We start from the raw sequence: 12,927 nt of genomic DNA on the forward strand, positions 1-12,927 counted from the left end.
CCCACCCATCCTCGCTTTAATTTTTGATGCTCCCCTTGTGTAAGGTGCGTCTCCTGTAGAAATAACACATCCAACTTCATTTTATAGCAGAAAGACAAAACCTTGGTACGTTTTACCGGAGAGTGAAGCCCGTCAACATTCATTGACCCAAATCTTAAATTACTCATGTATCAAAAAGATTCCAGACATGTTGCAGGCCAACACTCATTCCAGGAGTAGTGTCCCAGCTCACCACCCCCTTCCTCAATTCCTTTGGCATAACACTCGAAACCTCCCCATCTCCAGAAGTACCCCTCCCACCAAAGAACTGCACCATGTATATCCCCCCAACCTCCCCTCCACCCCTCCCCACTCCCCTGACCCATACATTCATTGAATACCACCCACACACACACACAACTTACACACCAACCCCTCTACCTACCCATGCCCCCTCCCCCCACCCACGCCTTACCCCCCCAACTACTTCCCTCCCCCCTCTGCTTCCCAAGAACACAACCCCCTTCAAAGGAACTGTCCCCCCGCCCGCCACTCTACCCCCAAAGTGTACCCCATCATCCATTACTTTTTATACAAAAAACGAAGACTTCACTGTCCCCAAGTCCTACAGCTCCAGAAATTTTACAGGCTGCAGTACTATAATACTATTTGCCAGAGGGGACCTATGTTACCCAGACAGCTCCCACTAAACAGAAGCTTGTGCTAGCATATATAAGGCCCCAAATCATTTTCCAAGGCATAGACATATAGAGCCAAACAGATATAGGAACCATAAAATTAACACGTATAAACCCCCCCACCTTCTCCTCAGAACTCTTTATCCAAAGCATAACATAGTAAAAGATATCAAGCCCTTCAAATTTATCCCCACGCTCACCGCTTCCTTAAGAATAAAAACAGACCCACATGCTAGCTTCCGGAGAGGGGAAGGCGGTAGAACGAGAGGACATGAAATGAGATTGAAGGGGGGCAGACTCAAGAAAAATGTCAGGAAGTATTTCTTCACGGAGAGAGTGGTGGATGCTTGGAATGCCCTCCCGTGGGAGGAGGTGGAAATGAAAACGGTAATGGAATTCAAACATGCGTGGGATAAACATAAAGGAATCCTGTTCAGAAGGAATGGATCCTCAGGAGCTTAGCCGAGATTAGGTGGCAGAGCCAGTGGTGGGAGGCGGGGCAGGTGGTTGGGAGGCGGGGATAGTGCTGGGCAGACTTATACGGTCTGTGCCGGGGCTGGTGGTTGGGAGGCGGGGAAAATGCTGGGCAGACTTGTACGGTCTGTGCCCTGAAGAAGACAGGTACAAATCAAGGTAGGGTATACACAAAAAGTAGTAGTTTATCTTGTTGGACAGACTGGATGGACCGTGCAGGTCTTTTTCTGCCGTCATCTACTATGTTACTATGCTAGCTCTTCCCTCCCGCCTTAAATTACCCACCTGCGACAACAAGGAGGTCCACCTGCTCACGGCCATCTTGCGTCCCCACACCCCAACCCACATGCATCACATATTATTATTATTATTTATTGCATTTGTATCCCACATTCCCCCACCTATTTGCAGGCTCAATGTGGCTTACATAGATTTGTAAATATTGTCATTTCAGGATATCAGATACAGTTAATAATGTGTAGTTATTAAAGAAGGGGAGAAGAAGAAGAAAGAGATTGGTTAGGGTAGATATAGGGTTTGATTGTTGATACTTGAGTGGGTTGGCGAGGTGACTTAGTGAGGCTGTAGGTTCTCATTGTAGGCCTTGTTGATGAGGAATGTCTTCAGAGATCTTTAATTACCAAGAGTCCATTTCAGTCCCATGCAAGCCTGGAATACTCTCAGACCCTTCCCTCCGACATCAGAGTGTGATCAGATGTTCTCCACACTTCCGTGTGCTCCAGAAATCCCGTTACGCCAGTCTGTCCAGAAAGGAACGAAGCTCCTCTGGCTTTTCCCTAAATAACACATTCCCCTCATGAGAAATGCGGACCCTAGCAGGAAACTGCAAGGAAAACTTGATCCCCTTGTTGTAGAGCTGGGAGCAATATGGAGACAGGCGCTTGCGGAGCTCGGACACTCTAGGCGAGAAGTTCTGAAACAACAAAAGATTGGCTCTGTTGTATACTAGATTCCTCTGCTGGCAAAATCGAGCCATCAGCTGAGCCTTTTCAGCGTAATTGAAGATGCGAGCTATCACTGGCCGAGGTCGCACATTTTGTTCTTTCCACACGCCTACTCGGTGTACTCTCTCTGCTCGCAGCCTTTGCCTTCCACCTCAAGGCCCAGTTCTTTAGGTAACCACGTCTCCACCAGCTCCCAAAGATCCTTCTCCTTCATGCTCTCAGGCACTCCCACCAGCCTGATGTTGTTCCTCCTGCTCCTATTTTCTTGGTCTTCAACTTTGTCTTCCAATATCTGACATTTCTTCTCTAACGCCAGCACCTGAGAACTAATATCAGTGACCAAGTCCTCCTGGCACGAAAGTCTCTCCTCCGCTTGCTGAATACGGTTACCATGGGTTGTCAGGTTTTCTTTTAGTTCATCAATGAAAGCGTAGAGGGTCGATAACTTGTCATCTAGCACAGCCGCCATGTGCTTCATAAATTCTTTAATCGCTGCCTCCTGCAGCGCGATCACTGGGTTTTGCTGCTTATTGTCTCCCGCTTGTGCCTGCTCAGTTGCCATTTTAGCTTCTGGTTGTTTGCCACGGTTCCTCAGCACTCGCGGGGTCTTCGCCGGCACGTCCAGCCACTACCTTCCGTGACAGCGTCGTAGCCCTCCAAACAGCTCCCGCGATGTTCCCCAGCACTTTCAGATATTTTTAGGATACAAATCAGGGTAAATAGCAGAAATAAAGCTGCATTTGTGGCTGAAAATGGGGAGAGCAGCAGAGAGACGTCCGTTCACGATCCAGCCATCACGTGGACCCCCCCCCCACTTCTGGAGTGTTAACGCAAATAAAACTTAATAAAACCCAAACTGCCTCCCCTTAGTATTTAACAGTACCCATGTTGCGCACTAGATTAAAGATACGGTTCTTGATGCATATGATTGAAAGAATACTATAATGTCTCTCATTTTAGTGGGTTGCTGCATGCCAGGTGCGCGATGTGCACTTCAGTCTGGCAATCTTGGACTTGTAGAGCAGGAGACTGAGTGTCTGTAAGATCTGCAGACACAGCGTAAAAACTATAGCACGACTGTCCTCATCTCCTTCAGGTTTCGCTAGACACCGCACAAACGAATTTTTCTGGCACATGCGATTTCTAAATCATCTAATTTGCCTGCAAAGGCATCTCCGGTTGCAGCATATTTCTAAACGTTTGTCCAAACTTTCTAATTTAAGAAAGCTCTCCTCAGTTTGCTGTTCTGCTTCCTCCATGCGGAGGCCCAGGTCTTCTAGGCCTCTGCGTACATCTTGTATCATTGTTTTAAGTTCCTGAAAGCGGGCTGACACATCTTTTTGTAAATCCTTCTTCATCTCCTGCAACATGTGTTGCAGGCCCTGTTTTGTAAGAGGCACTGTGAGCTAACTTGGGTCCTCCAACTCCCCAAAGGAATCAGTCAACCGCATCCCAATGGCCTGAATCCAGCTCTAGGCAGTCACGTGCACCACTACCCTCCGCCCGAACGACTGTCTGGAAATACTAAATGCTAAAATTCTGCAGGAACAAAGTCAGGGCTGCTCAAATAACACCTTTAGTTGTAGGCTTGATCTGGACTTCAGATTGTTGTGGCTATCTCAACGGATGACATCACCGGAAGTGCTTGATAATGTTTTTTACATGCTTGTTAAAATCAGATTTAATGTGCTATGCAAAAAAAAAAGTTTACCAAACCCATGCTAATATTTTTGTTCTGACTGTCATAGCCTCAATACTTACATGGAAGTTAACACAAAAGTTTAATATCCACATTAGCTATGGAGCAAAATCCCATGCTAACAGACTGCTTTAGTTTATGTTACTGAACGGGGGGGGGGGGGGGGGGGTGTATTTCCTCTATATGCCCACCCCCCAACCCTAGTGAAAGTGAATATGCAAGGTGGATTTTTGGCTTTCTTGTGTACTGTAGGAATGTCACTCATGGTCTGAAGCAGGTGAAGTAGCAGGTAGAGAGTTGCATAACATGGGCAGAATGAATATGCAGTAATAAATCATATGTCTGCTTATATAAACTTGTTATGAATGGATTGTCCACTGATGTTTTTTACTCTTTAGAATGGATGTTTTTAGCTTGCTGTGCTTTCCTGTCAAATTAATGGAGTTTCTTTTATGTTATTTTAAATTTTGATATTTTATTGTTTAAGATGTAAACCGTTCTGGTTTGTGTATGCAATAAGAAATGGTATAGAAAATAAACGATAAACGATAAAAATTCTGTTTCCTGTGGTTCCGGTGAAATTTTATATACATTTGACACACAATTATTCATATTTGTGGAGGCACTCATTTTAGCATAAATGTGTTGGGAAACTGTCTTAATGTGTATGTTAAGGCTTTACAGTGTAGCACACTGTTGTTTGGCATGTGTCAGACTGCCCTTGTGCACATGCTGCATTGCATTATATAGTCCACTTAAGGTGAGAAATGTACATAATCAGCAGAGAGAGAGGGCTCCTATTACCTCCTTCAAAAAATTGATTTGTACTCATAATTGTAAACTTTGCCTAGAATTTTGTGTACTCTTAGGCGGGGATTTTTACGTAATAAGTACAGATTGCAAGTATTAAGCGCTCTGTGCCTGTGGAGGTAAACACAAAGGTTAGAAACAAGGAGAATGGTAGCTTGGGAATTCTTTGCCCCCATCTACAGTGTTGAGGCTGTTGATCCTGTGTGGTTCTCTGCCTTCTGCTCTACTTTTGTTTCATGTCTAATGTTCTATTAGATGCAGGACACAATCAACTTAGAACTAATATCAATGTGGTATAAAAAGCTTAAAATAAAAGTGAGACTTCTGCCCCCTGTTCCTTAGCAGTGAAAGGTATCTGAAGAATTGCAAATGTGAAAAACTACAATCAATATTACTGGAAGTTACGGGAAGAAGTGTTGAATTCTTCCATTTGTTACTTTTCAATGCCTTTCGATAGGATTGCGCTCATGTGTACAGGCTTCTGGAACTCTTTTTCAGTCTCTCTTATTGTGCTGATGTTTGAACTTTGCTTGTGTTTCCACCCTGGCTGCAGCCCATACTGCTCTGTCGCCCCATGACCAACAACGCTGGCCGACTTTTTCACTACAGGATTACTGTTGCACCCCCTACAAACTTTCTTGTGAGTACCCCAGAAAGAATTTGGCGTTCCTTGCTTTGCAGATGCATTCTGGGTTTTACAATCATTTACCTTTCTTTCTCTGCAGACCGACCGTCCCACTGTTATAGAGTATGATGACCATGAGTACATTTTTGAAGGCTTTTCCATGTTCTCACATGCTCCGCTAACCAATGTAAGTGCATTTCAGATTACTTGCAGCACAGATTCTTTGCAGGAAGGTAGTGTACAACCAGCCACTGTGTATGAGTGTGTAAACTGTGTTTCAAAAAAGAAAAGTATTAAAAGCTTGTTTTCTGCATAACTCTGTCAAAACTTGACCAATTTCAAAAAAATTGAGATACGTTATCCTGAACAAATTTGCAGTAAGCAAAATGATGTGATTTTGCTACCTGGTTCTTCAGCTGTTGCAATGTTTTCTTCAGTGTGAACTGGTTGGGCTCTTTCACTTCCTGACTGGCGATCATTTGAGCCCATTTTTCACAGTTTATTCAAGACATATGTGCTTACGCTTCTCCACCTCTTTTCTGGAAACTCCTGCACCAGTCTATGAGAACCATAACCTTTCTACAGATACATGTTTTTAATAAAGATCAGATCCTTCTGACTGAAAAACATGGTAATGGTTTGTTTAAAGCAAAATGGCATTTGTGTGTATCATGGTGATAATCATAAGCATGTAAGTATTACCATACTGGGACAGACCGAAGGTCATCAAGCCTAGCATCCAATCCAGGTCACAAATACCTGGCAAGATCCCCAAAAAAGTACAATACATTTATGCTGCTAATCCTGGTAATAAACAGCGGATTTTCTCCAAGTCCATTTTAATAATGGTCTATGGAATTTTCCTTTAGGAAGCCATCCAAACCTTTTTTAAACCACGCTATGTTAACTGCTTTACTACATTCTCTGGCAACGAATTCCAGAGTTTAATTACATGTTGACTGAAGAAATATTTTCTTTGATTCGTTTTAAATTTACTACTTTGTAGCTTCATTGCGTGCCCCCTAGTCCTAGTATTTTTGGAAAGAGTAAACAAGCAATTCTCGTCTACCCGTTCCACTCCACTCATTATTTTATAGACCTCTATCATATCTCCCTTCAACTGTCTTTTCTCCAAGCTGAAGATCCCTAGATGCTTTAGCCTTTCCTCATAGGGAAGTCATCCCATCCCTTTTATCATTTTCATCGCCCTTCTCCGTACCTTTTCTAATTCCACTATATCTTTTTTGAGATGCGGCCACCAGAATTGAACACAGTATTTGAGGTGCGGTCACGCCATGGACCAATACAAGGCATTATATGTCCTCATTTTTGTTTTCCATTCCTTTCCTAATAAAACTTAACATTCTATTTGCTTTCTTAGCCGCCATCGTACACTGAGCAGAGGGTTTCAACATATCATCAACGATGACGCCTAGATCCCTTTCTTGGTCGATGACTCCTAATGTGGAACCTTGCATTACGTATCTATAGTTCAGGTCCTCTTTCCCACATGCATCACTTTGCACTTGCTCACATTAAACTTTATCTGCCGTTTGGATGCCCAGTCTCCCAGTCCTCGTAAGATCCTCTTGTAATTTTTCACAATCCTCTTGCGATTTAATAACTTTGTGTCATCATCAAATTTAAATATCTCACCAGTTATTCCCCTCTCTCGGATCATTAATAAATATGTTAAAAAGTGTCTGAAGCTAAAAGTTTAAACATTTGGGAGGAGTCAAGATGGCGGCCTGACCGTTTGGATGTCTCTCGAGTCGGTTGCTGTTTGTTTGCAAACTTGTTCTTCAATACCTCATACGAAAAGAAAAGGATTGGTGAAAGGCCAACTGCCGCTGGCCAGAACATCATCCCCAATTCAGCAACCGATTGATAGATATATAACGGCACGTTCACAAGTAGCGGGTGAGGTCGAGCCATTTTTGAGTGCCGAAGGAGGAGCTTTGACTCTCCGGGCAATTGAAACATCTTTGTCGCCCCCCCGAGCTTAATCTTCCTTCGTCTCCTGCTCAAGCTGGGAGAAATGCAGGAGACCTGACTGACTTGAAAGTCGAAGAAATCAGGACTCCATTCGGCAGTGCACAAGCTCAGCGAGCAAGGAGAGAGAACAAGGAGTTATTAACTTCCACGGAGATTAACCTCGAGACTATTTGGAAGTCTTTACAAGATTTGACTGAAATGGTTACAAAAACAGCTCAAGATACGTTAGTAATTGTGAGTAAAGTTGACTTTTTAACTCGATTCTTTGGAGAATACTAAGCAAGAATCTAAGAATCAGACTATGCAGATTCAACAGATATAAAAGACATAAAAACACTGAGGAAGCGCTGATAAAAGATAAAATTATTGTAAACAGGAAAATCGAACAAATGGGAAACTTTAATAGACAGTTGAACTTAAGAATTCTTAATTTCCCTATGGTAGAAGGTATAATTCAGATGGAATTATTTAGAAAATATCTAATAGAAGTGTTAGCTTATCCAAACTCAGCTATTCCTCCAGTGAATAAATATATACCTTACACCGCGGCCATTAACTGAAAACAGAATTTTCAAAAAAGGAAAATGTACCAAGCTGAACCACTGAATATATCAGCTTTATTAGAGATTCCCTTTCTGACGTCACCCAGCGAAGAACTTTAATTGTGTCTTTGTATTTGAGCAAGATGTTAATTCAATTATGAATTATACTTCAAAAATTCTTAAAACATTTGTGGACAAAGGATTTAGCTCTTCCATGACATCACGGAATCAACACAAGATAGAAGAAAGAGATTCTTGGCTTTAAGAGAAGAAACAAAAAGAAACAAAAAAAATCAGGGCACCATTCTCATTAGTATATTCATGTAAATGTTTGATAAACTTTACAGGGACAAAATATGTCTTTTTGAACCAGATCAGCTTCAAGTTTTTCTAGATAATAAGAAGATTCCGGCTTTGTCTCTTAGTCCATTCTTTTGAATATGCTCTCCTAATTTTGTTCTTATAATATTCTCTACCGTTTCGCTTAAACACTGACGTCAGGCTCACCGGTCTATAGTTTTCCAGATCACCTCTAGAACCTTTAAAAAAAATTGGCGTTACATTGGCCATCTTCCAATCTTCCAGTACCATGCTTGATTTTAAAGATAAGTTACATATTACTAACAATAGTTCTGCAAGTTCATTTTTCAATTCTGCCTGTTCTCTGTGATGAATACCATCTGGTCCAGGTGATTTGCTACTCTTCAGTTTGCCAAATTGCGCCATTACATCCTCCAGGTTTATAGAGATTTTATTCAGTTTCTCTGACTCGTCAGCTTTGAATACCATTTCTGGCACCAGTATCTCTCCTAGATCTTCCTCGGTGAAGACCGAATCAAAGAATTCATTTAATCTCTCTGCTATTGCTTTGTCTTTCTTGAGTTCCCTTTTTACCCCTCTGTCATCTAGCAGTCCAACCAATTCTTTGCCTGCTTCTTGCTTTTAATACACCTAAATTTTTTTTTTTACTATGTGTTTTTGCCTCCAACACAATCTTTTTTCAAAGTCCCTCTTTGCCTTCCTTATCAGCACTTTGCATTTGACTTGCCATTCCTTATGCAGTGCCTTATTATTTCAGTCTGATCTTTCTTCTATTTTCTGAAGGATTTTCTTTTACCTCTGATAGCTTCCTTCACCTGATGTTTTAACCATGCCAGCTGTTGTTTGGTCTTCCTTCCTCCTTTTTGACTACACAGAATATATTTGGCCGAGGCTTCCAGGATGGCATTTTTGAACAGCATTCATGTGTAATGTAGAATTTTGACCTTCGCAGCTGCTCCTCTAAGTTTTTTTTTTTTCTCACCGCTTTTCTCATTTTATCATACCTCCTTTTAAATGCTAACAGATTTCCTGTTTGTACTTATTCAAAGCTGATATAAAATCTGATCATATTATGATCACTGTTATTAGCGGCCCCAGCACCATTACCTCCTGCACCAGATCATGTGCTCCACTAGGACTAGGTCTAGAATTGTTCCTTCTCTTGTTGGCTCTTTACCAGCTGCTTCATAAAGCAGTCCCTTGATTTCGTCAAGGAATTTTACGTTCCTAGCGTGCCCTGATGTTACATATACCCAGTCAATATTGGGGGTAATTGAAATCACCCATTATTATTGTGTTGCCCAGTTTGTTAGCGTCCCTAATTTCTGATAACATTTCTACATCTGTCTGTTAATCCTGGAAAATGGATGGTAGTACACTCTATCACTATCCTTTTCCCTTTTATACATGAAATTTCAATCCATAGTTATTCCAAGATGTGTTTTGTTTCCTGTAGAATTTTAATTTATTGATTCAAGGCCCTCCTTAACATACAATGCTACCCCTCCACCAATTCGATCCACCCTATCACTACGATATAATTTGTACCCCGGGAATGACAGTGTCCCACTGGTTATCTTGCTTCCACCAGGTCTCAGAGATGCTTATTATATCACATTTTTAATTTAGTCCAATATGTTCTAAACTCTCCCATCTATTTCTTAGATTTCTGGCATTCGCTTATAGACATATCAAACTAGTTTGGTTGCTCTTATTTACATTTGCTCAGCAGTTTACAGTGTTAATTTGCAATCTTTTGTCTGATTTTTATTTAAAGACACCTGATCTACTATGGTCTCTATGTTGCAAACCTCGCTATCAGGATATTCTGTCTTCCCTGTTTGGTGATATCTTTGAAAAATACTTTGTTCCGAAACCATGCATTTTTGAATGTCGGCCTACCCCCAGGTTCTAGTTTAAAAGCTGCTCTATTTCCTTTTTAAATGCTGATACCAGCATCCTGGTCTCACCCTTGTTAAGGTGGAGCCCGTCAATCTGGATAGGCTCCCCCTTCCCCAGGATGTTGCCCTGTTCCTTACAAATCTAAAACCTTCCTGCACCATCGCCTCATCCTCACATTGACACTGCGAACTGAACTAAGTCCTGCTGTGTCTTCTAGAGTCCTGTTATGCTGTGGCAGAAAATTTCAAGTTTTAAAACTATGGGGAATAGGTTATGGAGACTAGCTAATAAAGTTTGCTTCTTCTTTTTAATTCTAACTGTGGTTACCAATATCATTCAGTTTCTCTTTTAAATCCAATCTTTAAGTTACCAAGCACAGAGCAAAAATGTCACTCGCCCAGAACAAATCTCCTCTTCTCTCAGAATTTCTCAGAAAGTAAGTTAAGTGGGACCTTTCCTCTCTATATAGTTTGGATTCTATGGAGACTGCTTCAATCAGACCCTTTGAAGCTAGCCCATTTGAATTCCATTACCGTTATCATCTCCACTACCTCTTATGGGAGGGCATTCCACCACATCCACCACCCTTTCCGTGAAAAATACTTCTCCGAGGACAAGCAGGCTGCTTGTTCTTGCATGTGGGTCGGCGTCCATGACGGGCCCAGGAAACAGCAAATTTTTCTACAGCAAAATTTTAAAAGTTTTGCCAGAGCCTTCTAGCACGCGAACCGCGTGCACCGCTCAGTTTTTTCTTGTTCGCGGTGAGGTGAAGAGGTTTTTCCCTATTCGCTTCGCTGGCCCAGGAAAGAGAGTCTTGACGATTCTTTTTGTATTTTCTTCTTTCTTATATCGTTATTCATTTTTTTAAAAAAAAACCTTGTATTTTTTTTCTTAGTTTTTGGCACTTTCTAAGTTTTCTTTCTTTTTGACGTGGCTGGGGTTTTCCCCTTTTTGTGCCCTTTACTTTTTGGCACGATCGCGGTCATTAATTTCGCCAAAGCCGTTTTTCCTTCCATGTCATTGAGGATACCCAGCGGCTTCAAAACGTTGTAACTCGGTGCAACCGGACCATCTCGGATACCGATACCACGCTGGTGTATCCAGTGCCTTGGGCCCGACCATAGCCCTGCCGCTTGCAGTCTGTTTCTTCGCATGAAGAAACGGACCCAAGTGTCTCGAGAAGCCCAATGAGAGAAGCTTTTTTGGGGCTCAGTCCGGTCCTTCGACATTGACATTGGTACCGAGGTCGGCGGCGTCGACATCGAGGGATGCATCGACGTCGGGAGCGAGGGTAATGGCTGCGAACGACCAAACTCGTGCTGGGAGCAGTGAGGCATCGAGTGGGTCTGCACCTGTCTCGAGGCCTCCTGTTTATGCAGGACCCCACGGGACTGACCTTCGTCGGACCATGGCCCCAAGGAGACGTGAGGATTCCACGTCTTCCTGATCGGTATCGAGGAGTCTCGATGACAGGGCGTCGAGCGAAGGCAAAGAAAGCACTGTCATCGTTACTACTACTACTTAACATTTCTAAAGCGCTACTAGGGTTACGCAGCGCTGTACAATTTAACATAGAAGGACAGTCCCTGCTCAAGAACTTACAATCTAAAGGACACGTGAACAGTCAGTCTGATAGGGCAGTCCAATTGGGGCAGTCTGGATTTCCTGAAAGGTAAGAGTTATGGTGCCGAACGCAGCATTGAGGTGGGCTTTAAGCAAAGACTTGAAAGATGGCAGGGAGGGGGCTTAGCGTAAGGCTCGGGAAGGCTGTTCCAAGCATAGGGTGGAGGCGAGGCAGAATGAGCGGAGCCTGGAGTTGACGGTGGTGGAGAAGGGTAATGAGAGGAGGGATTTGTCCTGTGAACGGAGGTTTCGGGCGGGAACGTAAGGGGAGATAAGGGTAGAGAGGTAGTGAGGGGCAGCAGACTGAGTGCATTTGTAGGTAAGAAGAAGCTTGAACTGAATGCGGTATCTGATTGGAAGCCAGTGAAGAGACCTGAGGAGAGGGGTTGATATGAGTATATCGGTTCTGGCGGAATATAAGACGTGCAGCAGAGTTCTGAACAGATTGAAGGGAGGATAGGTGGCTAAGTGGGAGGCCGGTGAGGAGTAAGTTGCAGTAGTCAAGCGAGAGGTAATGAAGAGCGTGGACGAGAGTACGGGTGGTGTGTACAGAGAGGAAAGGGCGAATTTTGATGTTAAAGAGGAAGAAGCGACAGGTCTTGGCTATCTGCTGGATATGCGCAGAGAAGGAGAGGGAGGAGTCAAAGATGACTCCGAGGTTGTGGGCAGATGAGATGGGGAGCTCCGGGCGTCGAGGGATTCGGCATCCGAGAAGCGTCGGCGCCGAGAGGATTTCTCTCCTCTATTCAGGAGGTGCCGATGTGTCAGTCTAGCACAAGGTACCTGCTCCCGAGCCTCGACAGATTCTGCCACCGGCTCCTTTACCGAACCCACAGCCTTGTCTGACGGCGGTTCTCAGGTGTATTATTTCCAATAATATTGGACAATAAGTATGTTTCCAATGAAATAAATTGACTATACACCGTTTTGGGTTTGGAGAAGCCAACCAGATGATCAATGTGTAATAATGATTCAGATAAATAATAACTGTGGATAATCAGGTTAATACCACGTTTTCTTTGTTTACTGTTGTTTAATTGATGTCCTTGTCTTTTTTCACTCTCCCTATTTTGTGGTCTAAGGAAGAGTATAGAATTACCCGATTTGAAATAATTCTTGTTTGTTATTTTCTCTGTATTTCTGGCAAGTTATTTTAATGCTTGTAAAATTAAGTTGTTATTAAAAAAATGTACCGACTTGGGGACAAAAAAAGGCACTTTTTAAAATTGTCCTGTCCCCTTTGTGGGAGAAGAAGGAGATGGGATTTTGTTGGGGTTTACTTACGTGGAAGGGG

This window comes from Microcaecilia unicolor, unplaced genomic scaffold (assembly GCF_901765095.1).
Source record: "Microcaecilia unicolor unplaced genomic scaffold, aMicUni1.1, whole genome shotgun sequence".
NCBI lineage: Eukaryota > Metazoa > Chordata > Amphibia > Gymnophiona > Siphonopidae > Microcaecilia > Microcaecilia unicolor.